At 37.0% G+C, this 14,576-nt stretch overlaps 1 protein-coding gene across 6 annotated transcripts in view; it reads left to right on the plus strand.

Annotated features, from left to right (window-relative positions):
- The window catches only part of LOC137239477 (ADAMTS-like protein 3), a 1,132,820-nt gene that overhangs the window by 150,766 nt on the left and 967,478 nt on the right, over positions 1-14,576 (plus strand). Inside the window, exon 1 of one of the 6 annotated variants that reach the window (XR_010949388.1) lies at positions 720-2,882. The exons of the other annotated variants lie outside the window; for them this stretch is intronic. The gene's annotated coding sequence lies outside the window, so the exon portion shown is untranslated. Of the gene's footprint in view, positions 1-719; positions 2,883-14,576 lie in introns of those variants that run through there. 6 annotated transcript variants of the gene reach the window in all.

Here is a 14,576-nt window from a genome sequence, read left to right on the forward strand (position 1 = left end):
TACCACAACTCGATGGTACCGATTTTATATGTAATTAATGGTGTAATTTTTTGTAAATTTTATTTATTTTCATTTTGTAATTTTGTCTACCGCCACATCTAAAGTAAGTTGATTTTCAGAAGTATGTTGTATTTGTTCATCTGTTTCGTTGAGTTTTGTCTGTGGATATATGTATACTCAAAAGCATTTAAAAAATTTTAGTATTGTAACTTTTTGCATTTCTTGTTGTTTTTATTTTATACAATAATAAATAGAATATTACGCCCCTGATGATGCCAAGGAAATTTGGCGAAACGTTGGGCCGTAAGGTGGAATAAACCTTGTTTTTATTCGCACTACAACGAAATAGATCAGAATAGCTTAAAGGAAACTTAATCTCCACATAAAATAAATTAAAATAAAATTAATGTTAATAATAAACATTGATATTGCAACGCTAATGTTTTGCTCGTTAGTCTCTAAGCCCGTTATATACTTGATACATGAATACATACATTATATTTTTTGTCACATCTTTGTATTTTTTAGTCGCATTATATTCACTAAACCTAATACATTAAACTAAAAAGCTGGTGTCGTTAATATTTCTCTTGGTGTTCCTCCAATAATTTATTAAAAAATAATAATAAGAATAAATAAATAAAAAAAATATATATATGAAATAAAAAATAATAAAATAGAATATAATAAAAAATAAAATAAAATAAAATTAAATTAAATAAAACAAAATAAAATTAAGTAAAATAAAATATTATGATTGTTTAACGACCTTTTTAATGTAACCTTTTTACTTGCTGGCTCAAGGTCATATATATAAATAAAAACACGGTTTATTTATGGTTCATAAATCATACCAAAGTGGTTTTCAACCGGATATAAAATCGCTCTTAACCAAGGGTCTAAAGTTTGCGCTTCCAATTGAGAACAAGAATTTTCCTTTATTTAAATATATCACGGCCACCGTGGTGTGATGGGTAGCGTGCTCCGCCTATCACACCGTATGCCCTGGGTTCAACTCCCGGGCAAAGCAACATCAAAATTTTAGAAATAAGATTTTTCAATTAGAAGAAAATTTTTCTAAGCGGGGTCGCCCCTCGGCAGTGTTTGGCAAGCACTCCGGGTGTATTTCTGCCATGAAAAGCTCTCAGTGAAAACTCATCTGCTTTGCAGATGCCGTTCGGAGTCGGCATAAAACATGTAGGTCCCGTCCGGCCAATTTGTAGGGAAAATCAAGAGGAGCACGACGCAAATTGGAAGAGAAGCTCGGCCTTAGATCTCTTCGGAGGTTATCGCGCCTTACATTTATTTATTTTATTTTTTAAATATATCGCGGACGGTGAAGAGCTAATACTAACACACAAAAGTAAAGAACAACAAGAGGAGTAGCGCACAAAATTTTCTCTTTTGATAAAAGAGCATACAAAAACAAACAAACCCAATGCAATAGATCGTGCAATAGTCGACACAGTGGAACGAACACGCAAATTTCTTAAACAAACACAATATTCGAATTCTAACTTCTGACAAAGGTAATAAAACTGTAGCAATGGAAATAGATGACTACAATTACAAAATGAATGAAATTCTAAATGACTTGACCATGTCTAGAGTACAAAGACAAGAGCACATTATTTATACACTACTGAGAGGATTACCAAATGGGATCACCAACGTCACCAGTTATTGCAGACATTTTAATGGAAAAGTTGCTGGAAAATAGCATGGAATAATTAACAATCCAACCGAGATTACTCACAAAATACGTTGACGACATATTCACAATAGTCAAGGAAAACGGGGTTCAAAACACACTGGACGCATTAAATTCTTTTGATAGACATATTAAGTTCACTACGGAACTCGAAGACGACGGAAAGTTACCCTATCTCGACTCAATTATTATAGGACAAGGTAATCAACTCAAGTTAGTGTGGTATAAGAAACCAACATCATCAGGACGCATCATTAATTTTCATTCGAAACATCCTAAGACAATGATAATTAATACAGCAATGGGCTGTATAAAACGAATGTTGAAAATATCGGACGACACTTACCACAATGAGATTAAGAAAGAAATAACGGTATTATTAAAAGACAGCGATTTTCTGGAAACATAATAAAAACTTTAATAAGAAGAGCTCTATCAGAAAATATGGAAACTAGACGAGAAAAAGCGAAAATATTTAAATCTGTAGTTTATGTACCTAAACTACCAGAGCGCCTTGAAAAATCTGATTGCTTTAATAGTGAGGAAATAAAAATAGCCCACAAGCCAATGAATACTTTAAAATATATTTTCAATCGTACGAAATCGGAAATATCAGAAACAGAAAAAAGTTACGTTATATACAAAATACCTTGCAGAGGTAATGACAAAGAATTATGTAGTTAGATATATGTGGGCACTACGATATCAAAATTGAAAACACGTCTCGCACAACACAAATCTGATTTTAAACAATGTAATCCTACAACTAACCACAAAACAGCACTCATGGCCCACTGTGCAAGGGAGGCACATACTCCGAACTTCGACGACGCTTCAGTTATCCAAAAAGAGAAATAATAGAAGAAGAGATATACATACATTAGAAATGTTACATATAGTGAATACACCAATGGACATACATACGTATAAATTACAAAACAGATATTGATAATACAGCTCAAGCATACAGACATTTGTTAAAAAATAAACAGTTTAATACTTCTCGTTATACAGTACGGATGTGAAATAAATGTGTGTATCAAGTGTTTCGATTAAATTATAGAATTATTGTTTGTTGTTATATGTTTTTATGTTTGTTGTTGGTTCGCCCTTGAAGACGATTACCGATGTGTAAGCGAAATATATTGACCTCGAGCCAGCAAATAAAAAGGTAAAATAAAACAAAAAATAATAAAATTAAATTAAAAGAATTAAGAAAGAATATAAAAAAATAACGTAAAATGAAATAGAATTAACTCATATAAAATAAATGAGAATTAACTAAAATAAAACACAATGTAATAAGATATAATTAACTTAAATAAAATAAAATGGAAGGAGATTACATGAAATTAAATAAAAAATAATAATAAAATAAAGTCAAATAAAAAAAATTATTAAATTAAAATAAAATAAAAAAATATAATAAAAAAGTTAAACAAAATAAAATAATAAAATAAACTACAGAAAAAATATAAAAAATAATATAAAATAAAATAAAATTACGAAAAGGAAATCAAAGAAATTGAAAGAAAAAGAAAGCAAAGGAAAGAAAATTTGAATGCTGCCGCGAAGTTTTCGTGGTTAAAAAGCAATTGCAAGTTTGAGTGATTTGCCCTATTAAATTCGTATTCGCCATGCAATGGGAAATGGCTGATGCTGCCGCAAGTTGGCAATATTATCAAGCATTTTACATAAAGGCAATAAAACGACAAATAAAAGAAAAGAAATAGCAAGAATATTATAACGGCAGAGCTTAAATACGTTTGCTCTTTACCCCTCTATTTTTGCTTTTAAGTCCGTCTATAGTGCCATTTAAAAGTGTAAGAATATATTCGCCTTTTTTCACGCAGCCACATTTCTTCTCACCGATTAGCTTTAAAGTACATTTTTAGAATTTTTTGGATGTTCTATTGATCAGGGGTAGATTTTCTGCTCGGAAGAAATTTTAGTAGGTATATTTTTAGAACATTGTCCCCCTTCGACCTCATTGTAGACCGGACCTACTCGTGACGAACCTTGCTTATACAACAGACGAGGCTCTGGCGACCCCAAGTACTTCACGGGAGGAGAGCTGGTTCATCTTGGTTATGTCAAATCGTTCTGAAGAAATCGGGCTGGTGCCGTTATGGTGCTATTTTCCGGAATGGATCGGATCAAACCCAGCAAAGGACCATCTCGATAGAACTCCCAAAAACTTAAGGGGAGTCTTCTTGTCCTTATAGGAAGAAGAAGAATATGATTTTGGCTGTAGTTATGGTTACGGTTATGGTTGCTCGGGTCCACCTACATTACACAGTTTTTTTGTTATACACATTCTTTGTATGAATGAAAGAATATTGTTGTAAATCGCAATTGGGTATTCAGTATCTGGTTCGATTTGAGCTTACATTACATCCTCTTAGCACACCGTCTTTTCTCTGTCGTTGATATGCGGTAGCAAGACCTCACATATGTATGCAATGATTTGGCTGAGTAAATGTGTGAGATACCTTTCATGAATGGGGCTGAACAATAATCTTATCCCATTCGTAATACCCAAATAATGCGCTGTAAAGGATAAGAAATATATAGTGAACAGATGTACATACCTAAACGATTTTAAGATAAATATAAAAAAATGGCAAAAAACCCCCTTATCTGAACAATCGGTTGTATGGGATATATATTATATATAGCTCCGAGCGAAATGATTTTTACAGGAAATCTTCTATGATATATTAGAATAAATATCACCAAGTTTAACGCTTTTATATTGGAAATTAAGGGAGAAATTGCCAAAAATATTTCTATCTGAACGATCGGTTGTATAGGATATATACTATATATAGCTCCGATCAAAGTGATTTTTTCAGAAAATTTTGTATGATATATTAGAATAAATATCACCAAGTTTCACGTTTTTATATTGGAAACTAAGGGAGAAATGGCCAAAAATGTTTCTATCTGAACGATCGGTTGTATGGGATAGGTATATACTATATACATATAGCTCCGATCAAAGTGATTTTTTCAGGAAATCTTCTATGATATATTAGAATAAATATCACCAAGTTTAATGTTTTTATATTGGAAATTTAGGGAGAAATGGCTAAAAATCTTTCTATCTGAACGATCGGTTGTATGGGATATATATTATATATAGCTCCGATCGGAATGATTTTTTCATGAAATCTTCTATGATATATTAGAATAAATATCACCAAGTTTAACGTTTTTATATTGGAAATTAAGGGAGAAATTGCCAAAAATATTTCTATCTGAACGATCGGTTGTATAGGATATATACTATATATAGCTCCGATCAAAGTGATTTTTTCAGAAAATTTTGTATGATATATTAGAATAAATATCACCAAGTTTCACGTTTTTATATTGGAAACTAAGGGAGAAATGGTCAAAAATGTTTCTATCTGAACGATCGGTTGTATGGGATAGGTATATACTATATACATATAGCTCCGATCGGAATGATTTTTTCATGAAATCTTCTATGATATATTAGAATAAATATCACCAAGTTTAACGTTTTTATATTGGAAATTAAGGGAGAAATTGCCAAAAATATTTCTATCTGAACGATCGGTTGTATAGGATATATACTATATATAGCTCCGATCAAAGTGATTTTTTCAGAAAATTTTGTATGATATATTAAAATATATAGCACCGAGTTTCACGTTTATACTTTCTAAATTAAGGGAGAAATGGCCAAAAATCTCTATCTGAACGATCGGTTGTATCGGATATAACTATATATAGCTCCGATCAAAGTGATTTTTTCAGGATATCTTCTATGATATATTAGAATATATATCACCGAGTTTCACGTCTATACTTTCTAAATTGCGACAGGAATGACCAAAATCGTCTTATCTGAACGATCGGTTGTATGGGAGATATATGTTATAGTGGTCCGATGCTACCGGATCCGACAAATGTCTAATATAATACAAAAATACATCCTTGTGCCAAATTTCATTGAGATATCTCAAAATTTGAGGGACTAGTTTGCGTTCAAACAGACAGACGGACGGACGGACAGACGGACTGGCTATATCAACTCAGTTCGTCGCCCTGATCAATTCGGTATACTTAATGGTGAGCCTATCTTTTATATTTCTCAACGTTACAAACATCGGACCATCATGTTCATGAAAGGTATTAACATTTTTTTTTTTAAATAAGCTTTTATAATTGGTTAATAAAATTAACTAAAAAGTTAATAAAATTAAAGAAAAAAAACTTTTTTAAAGATAAGCTTTTATTATTGGTTAATAAAATTAACTAAAACGTAAGAAATAAATTGACTGTAAAGAAACATAACACTTTAGTTCATTGTAACCTTTAACGATAATTAGGCTTCTTCATCTGCAACAAAAAAATTCCATATTGTACATAAGTATATATTTTTAAAATTAAAACTTTACACCTAAATTAAACCTTATAGTTTATATCACAGTCCTAATTGTTCTAATAATAGTAGAGTTTCATTTGAGCTATCAATCAGTTTGGTTATTAAGCTTGCTATTCGTTGCAAAGTATAAGTGTTATTGTGAAGTACTGTAATAAAGGCCATTTTTCAATTATTCAATATTGGAGTTATTTATTCAACAGTTTAGCGATACGAACTTAGCAGAGGGTTGCAAATAAAAGGATTTGCAAGTAAATTCGTTACAATTGGTGTCAGAAGAGGAATTGTTGAATAAATTCCAGAGGACTACAAGGACATGGCAAAGTTCAGTGAATTGAAGATCCAGCAATTGAAGAAGGAGTTGGAGAGCCGTGGATTGAATACAACCGGCAATACGATCGAACTTCAAGCACGGCTACGAGAGGTAATGGAGTTGGAAGGAATTGATGTGGACGAGTATGTCTTTTATCCCGATGTGGAAGAGCCAGCGACTAAATTGGAAGAGAAGATAGAGACTCCGAATCCATTGGCGAGTGTAGACACTAACGCGATACTAGCAATGCTGAAGCAAATGTCGTCACAAATATCAACCGATATGTCAACACAGCTCGAAGAGCAGAAGACATATATGGCATCCCAGCTGGAATCACATGAGACACGTATTTCAGAAATGTCGACACAGATTACATCAAAGATGGAAACAAAACTGAAAGAGCAAGAGGCGCGTATATCATCAAAACTCGAAGCGCGTATAGACGAGAAAATAACGCAGTTTGAAGAAAAATTTGAGGCAGAGGTGGATGCTTTGAGAGGTCGTATACAGGAATTGCAACTTAATCGGCCGGCTGCTTCAGCGAGTAATACGAAGGTAAAAACTCCATCTTTTTACGGTTCTGTTCCTTTCCAGGTCTTCAAGCTACAGTTTGAGAAGACCGCAGCAGTGAACAACTGGAATGCGGAAGATAAAGTTGCTGCACTGTTCGTGGCATTGAAGGGGCCAGCAGCGGAAATCCTACAGACGATTCCCGAAGGAGAGCGGAACAATTATGAAGCATTGATGGCTGCTGTAGAACGACGTTATGGAAGCGAGCATACAAAACAGATATTCCAAATTGAGTTGCAAAACCGCTACCAAAAAGCGAATGAGACTTTGCAGAAGTTTGCCTCGGATGTTGAAAGGTTGGCTCATCTCGCAAATGCGGACGCACCCGTGGAATACACCGAGAGGGTAAAAATCCAGAGTTTTATAAATGGCATACGAGACGTGGAAACGAAGCGAGCTACATACGCAAACCCAAAACTGACATTTGGTGAAACGGTATCACATGCATTGACTCAGGAAACGGCCTCACTATTGAGTAAACCAGCATACAAAGCTCATCGTGTGGAAGTGGAAAGACCAGATTGGGTAGACACAATTTTGGAAGCACTGAAGGGATCACAACAGAAAAATGCCGGAGTGATTAAATGTTTCAAGTGCGGCAACCCAGGTCATATTGCACGACATTGCAGCACCGGTTCCAATAGCTCCAACAATGTGGGTGGCCGTAAACGCAGAGCTGAAGGAGATGAGCAAATCTCCAAGTCCACTCAATCGTTAAACTAAAGCGAGTCAGCCGCAAGGGGCGACAGCTGGCTCCCTCAATTGAATGCCCCATAATCCCTATCTCACAAATTGGAAGAAGGTCAAACAATCTTACTGTCGGAGGACATGTGGATGGAAAGGAACGTTTACTGACTGTAGATACGGGTGCATCTCATTCCATCATTCGAGCGGATTTAGTCAACAAGAAGATAAGACCATTGCAAGGAGCAAGATTGCGTACAGCCACTGGAAAAGACAGCACGGTTCTAGGAGAAGTATCATGTGAAGTCGCAATTGGGAACGTCACGGTAGTACACAATTTTATAGTGGCAGAGATTGTTGATGAAATCATAATTGGAGTGGACTTCTTAATCGACCAGGGCATCAAGATTGACATGCAAAGCAAGACGATGCGATATAAGAACATGGATGTACCACTTAATTTCGACTACGAGAGAGGCTACAGCAGTAAACGAGTGCTGGTGGAAGAGAGTCAGCGAATACCACCAAAATCCGAAGCAGTCATCTGGGCAAAGGTTGATGGAGATTGTGGCACAAACAAATTGTGGGTTGTCGAAGCAGCAAACAAATCAGCAATGAACATACTTGTAGGAAAAACCCTGGCTATGACAAAACAAGATGAACGTATTCCGGTAAGAGTACTCAATGAGTTCAAGTCACCACTCAAACTGACTTAAGGAGCTATTTTGGGAAGATGCCAAGAGGCTGAAGTAGTTATTAACTGTGAACAGCTCCAGGAACACGTTTCAGCTAGTAATACTGATCTTTCAAATGACATGACGGCATGGACACAGGGGTTAGAGGAAGCATATCAGAGTAAGGCAAAACAACTGCTCCTAAAGTACGCGAACATATTTGACCAGGATGGTTCTAAACCAGGCCGCATCAACGTTGTGAAACATCAAATTGACACTGGAGATGCGAGGCCGATCCGTCAAGCTCCACGTAGAGTTCCACTGGCGAAGCGGGAAGTTTTGAGTCAAATCATACAAGAAATGAGCGATAGCGGCGATATCGAACCATCAGCTAGTCCATGGAGCTCACTGGTAGTACTTGTAAAGAAAAAGGATAGAAAAATGAGGTTTTGCGTGGACTACCGGAAGTTGAATGACGTAACGAAAAAGGATAGCTACCCATTGCCAAGAATTGACGATACTCTGGACTCGCTATCTGGTACGAAATGGTTTTCCACGCTGGACTTGAAAAGCGGCTACTGGCAAGTTGAAGTGAAGGAGGAAGATAAAGAGAAAACAGCCTTCAGTGTGGGTGATGGTCTTTGGCAATTTACAGTGATGCCTTTTGGACTTTGTAATGCACCAGCTACTTTTGAGAGACTCATGGTATTTGTTTTGCGTGGCAGTGGAGACCCAGGAAGTCGGGCGGGTGCGTCGCAAATAAAAGAAAAGAAAAGACCGAGTTAGTATCACACAATAACATTTTTATTCACTATATTAAAAAGGACACTCTTTGCTTTGTTTATTGCAAGGGGTTTAACAAATTCAAATTAATTCAAATCCACAGGGCATGTGCACATTTAAATTTAGGCAAGTGATTAATTGGAAATCTAGATTCAATAACAATCGCAAATATTAAATTGTAAAAATATATAACCCCACAAAGCGGAGAATTAATTACAGCACACTTTACTATGCACTTGGCAAATTCACATGTAGGAAAATTAGTTATCTCAAATATTAATTATAATGAGAATCGCAACTTAGAAAAAAATGAAAAATGGTTGGTTTGGATAACTCACCTTGGGCTAGCTGCTGGCTCGTAAACGTTCCAAAATAGAAAGAAAGATTTAAAAGCGAAAAAGGTCCGCACCACCTGCCGATAGCTAACTTTCGTCGAGTTTTTCCCCTTTGAAGTTGGCGCTCGGCAGGGGTGGGCCGTTACCGGTAAATAATAATATTGCCAAAAAATGTGCATTAGGGTGGTAGCGAATATTTAGGCTGGTGGCCTAAACAGTATTGAAAGGACTACATTGGAAAACATGCTTGGTGTACCTGGACGACATCATCGTTTTGGGCAAGAATTTTGGTGAACATCTTAAAAACTTAGATGAAGTTTTCCAGAGAATAGCTGGCGCTGGTCTGAAGTTAAGTCCCAAAAAGTGTGCGCTGTTTAAAAAGGAAGTAAATTATTTGGGTCACAAGGTAACGACAGAAGGTATCCGTACAGCGAATGAAAAGATAGAGGCAGTAAAGGCTTGGCCAAGACCACAGAATCTGCATGAATTGAGAAATTTCCTTGGGCTGTGCACATATTACCGCCGATTTGTACCAAATTTTGCCAACGTAGCCCATAGTTTCCACGAGCTAACAAGAAAAAATAAAGCTTTTGAATGGAAGAAGGAGCAAGAAGTAGCTTTCCAAACATTGAAAGAGCGTTTGTGCACTGCCCCAATGTTGGCATATCCGATTCCAGGAGCAACGTTTATTCTAGATACAGATGCGAGCGGATATGCTATAAGAGGCGTTTTATCACAACTGGTCGATGGACAGGAGAAGGTAGTTGCATATTACAGCCGTTCGATTGGAAAACCAGAGAGGAACTACTGCGTTACGCGGAGAGAGCTGTTGGCATTGGTAGAGTGCATTAAACATTTTCACAAATACCTCTACGGCCAGCGATTCCGTGTCAGGACAGATCACGCAGCTTTAAAATGGCTTCTGCAGTTCCGTAATCCGAAAGGACTATTGGCACGGTGGATCAAGCGACTACAAAGCTATGACTTTTCCATTGAGCATCGAAAAGGTAGTACCCATGGAAATGCCGATGTAATGTCACGAAGACCATGTAGTTTGGAATGCAAGCACTGTTCAAAAGCCGAGGCTAAAGAAGACATAGATGTCCGGCTAATGACTATAACATGTACAGATGAATGGGACAAGGAACAGCTAAGAAAGTGTCAGCTAGAAAAGATACAGATTTGGCACGTGTTATGCAAGGGCTCGAACGAAATGAAAGACCATACAGAGAAGAGATGTAAGCAGAGAGTCCCATTGCGAAGTCATATTGGGAACAGTGGAACAGTTTAGAATTGATATCCGGTTGCCTTCATCGAGTATGGGAGAGTGAGGATGGTAAATGCAAGAAGAATCTGATAGTTGTTCCCAGAACGAGGATTCCTGATGTGCTCAGCGAGTTACATAATGGTCCAAGCGGAGGTCATCTTGGAATCACGAAGACGCTCGAGAAGATTAAGCAGAGATTCTATTGGGTTGGTTGCCGTCAGTCGGTCACCGAGTGGATTGCCAATTGCGAGGTATGCAACAGAGCGAAAGGGCCCAAAACCCGAAGTCATGGCCAGATGAAGCAGTATATTTCAGGTGCACCATTTGAAAGGATCGCCATGGATTTCGCAGGTCCATTTCCTACTAGCAACCGCGAAAACAAATACGTACTGGTGGTTATGGATTATTTCAGTAAATGGCCAGAAGTATACCCAATCCCAAACCAAGAAGCAGAAACGGTAGCAGAAGTGGTTAAAAACGAATGGGTTGCAAGGTATGGTGTACCAATGGAGTTACATTCTGACCAAGGAAGGAATTTTGAATCAGCTGTGTTCCAAGAAATGTGCAAGAAGTTGAGCATTCGAAAGACACGGACAACTGCATTGCATCCTCAGTCCGATGGTATGGTGGAACGTTTCAATAGAACATTGGAGGAGCATTTAAGGAAAGTAGTAGACAAGTACCATAAGGACTGGGATGCACACATATAATTATTCTTGATGGCCTACCGATCGGCAGTACATGACACAACGGGCCAAACTCCCGAAAAGGTAATTTTTTGCAATGACCTTCGACTACCAGCTGATTTGAAGTATGGGATAGATCCCAATGCGGAGAGGAATGTCAAGAAATCCACTGGTGTCTTGGAAGAAGAGCTGAGAGAGATACACGATCTGGTAAGGCAACGAGCAAATATTATGAGTGACAAGATGAAAGCGAGGTACGATAAAGCAATTAATTCGGAAGGGTTTCAGGAACGAGATTTGGTGCTGCTATACAACCCACAACGAAAAAAAGGTTTGTCCTCGAAATTGCAGTGTAACTGGGAAGGCCCATACAAAGTTGTAAAACGGATCAACGATGTAGTGTACCGCATACAAACCACTACCAAACCACGAACCAAAATGAAAGTGGTTCATTTGGAGAGATTAGCGGCATTTAGATCGAGAGATTTGTCTGACCGGGACGATCAGACTTAGGTGGAGGGCAGTGTCACGGATATTAACATCACTAAGTTGTACCATCACTAAGGCGATGCTAAGGCCACGATAAGCAGTATTTACGTCAATAATCAAATCATGTATACACATATATAAGGCAGCCGAAAGATGTCACACACAGATTCATTTACTTATATGCCTATGTATGCGCGAGAGACTGTAAACTACAAACATTCACATCAATAATTCAGTCATTATGTATCTACAAAAACGAATAAATAATTGCGTCTACACATATGTACGTATACGAGCAGCGGAGCGGCAATGCACAAACACATGCATATATCTTATCTGAGTTGTCACAAGAGAGAGCAATAATTTGTGCACGTAGTTGTGGCTGGCGATTTTGTAGCCGAAACTAACTAGTAAGTTCTGGAAATCGAAGAGCCAAGAAGTATGCAGCGTAAACTATTAAAGCGGGGCAGGCGAGTAAGAAGTAATTCAGTTTGATTTGAGATTTCGATTAAGCGCTATCTAGCGAGCTATAGGAGAATTATTTTGAATAGTAGAGTTTCATTTGAGCTATCAATCAGTTTGGTTATTAAGCTTGCTATTCGTTGCAAAGTATAAGTGTTATTGTGAAGTACTGTAATAAAGCCCATTTTTCAATTATTCAATATTGGAGTTATTTATTCAACAGTTTAGCGATACGAACTTAGCAGAGGGTTGCAAATAAAAGGATTTGCAAGTAAATTCGTTACAGTATAAAGCAACTAAGCCCAGGTAGCCTGATCTGTTTGTTTACATACAAAAATTGATGTGTGAGTATAAGCTATGATGCATATGGATACAAGCGACAACGGTCTCTCACGAACTATTCTCGTGTTTGGTCTGCTTTCGTATGAAATTTTAATTGAAATACGAGGCCAAAGTTTGCTTCGATGGGTGAATTTCAAAGCGCAACTGCTAGCTCAGCTAATCAGTTATCAGCTGAGTGAAAGAAATTGTGCTTTTGAAACGATACGTTGAGCCAACTGTCAACAACTAATCGATAAAAACGTTGAGTGAATAGAGCGGAAAATTGTTATGCTCACTAATTAGTCGTAAAGTTGCAACTGTGCGTTCCAAGAAGTTATCACTAATCAACTTCGCCAGCAGTTGTGTAGAGTTGGATCGTTTCGTTCTGAACTTGTTCAATTGACCGGGCCTCTCAACTGAAGAAGTGAACTAGATCTTCGATTTCGGTTCTATTTGTTCTTTTAGTTCGTTTTATCTAATGTTATTCTTTCTCACGTCTCGTTCGCGAACATTGTAAATTAATACATCCATACGTAGAAATTCACAGTGAGCACGAATGTCGATGATGCCACTTACACTAAAAATATACATACACAAAGCATTGCTGCATACACACCCCGATCTATACTTGTTGACTTTTTTCGTGGGTGTGAGTAGCAGTGAAAAAATTTGCTTGAAAAAAGAGGAACAGATGAACAAAAAGGACAACTTGTTCGTTCATCAGAAAAAGAACGAAAGAACCGAATCTCTGAAATGAATGAAAAAGCACAACTCTACAGTTGTGCTTTTGGAATGCGCCCCCTGTTTTTTTCAACTCATTCAAATAAATTTGTATATATGTGCATACACATATTCACGTGTTCTTGCAACAACAAAACGTTAAATACATACATACATACATATGAATATACAGATGTTCAAGAAAACATATCGTATCTGTTTTCCAAAAGTGGCTTCACTTCGGATATCAGCATCTTCGCTTGTCAGATCTTTCGCGTTCAACGCTAGCTCGGTGTCAGGATGGAAAAAGACTCTCAACCAAATTACTGATACGAATACGTTTAAATAACCCTGACTGAGTATGAGTACACGATTTTTTATATCACGATCCGAATATATTGGGGCATATTCATAATCGAAATAAAATGTAACTAAGCTAGTTGAAGCATTTTTGACAGAGAGCACATATAAAATTATGTCAAACAGTGTTAACTAACTTAAAATCATATTTTATTCTGACTTTGCCTATGTCGCGTTCAGTTTACAACTACTCATTGCAGATCTCTGCTCTGTGGGTTAGATCTGTTTTAAAATAAAATTCCAACTTTCTTTTAGCTAAAATTCCATCGCCAAAAATCTGTAAAACAAAATCAAGTGCGCAGAAAAGTATGCAACATTTAGCGATAACAGCCTAACTTCTATTCGTTGTATACACAAACAAAGCGAAGTTACCTGCGTTCTTGAGCCGTTGTAGGTTATTCACCATCCCTCTAAACAAAGAACATGGAAGTATGCGTGGGATTCACCACGTGGTAAGAAAATTTTCTCATATAAAATGGCATGGTGAATCCCATGCCCGCGGAGTAATGGCATGGAATTGCTACAGCAGTTCGTGTCCGTGGTTCTCGCAGTTCGTTACTATGCAATATAAATATCTATGGTTACAATCCACAATCGCCTAAGTCACAGACTCCACGGATAGGTACCTCTGTAGCTAGGCCGGCTTTGTCTGGGACTTAGGCTTTTATTGCTTGTGAGCACAAATCTTTACCGATAACTCTGTTATCGATTAATTTATCGAATTCTCGCAAAGTAGTATTGCATTGTGATGCGGATTATTACCTTCTCTTGTAGATTCACCTTTTGC

This window comes from Eurosta solidaginis, chromosome 2 (assembly GCF_040869045.1).
Source record: "Eurosta solidaginis isolate ZX-2024a chromosome 2, ASM4086904v1, whole genome shotgun sequence".
In the NCBI taxonomy this organism is placed as follows: Eukaryota; Metazoa; Arthropoda; class Insecta; order Diptera; family Tephritidae; genus Eurosta; species Eurosta solidaginis.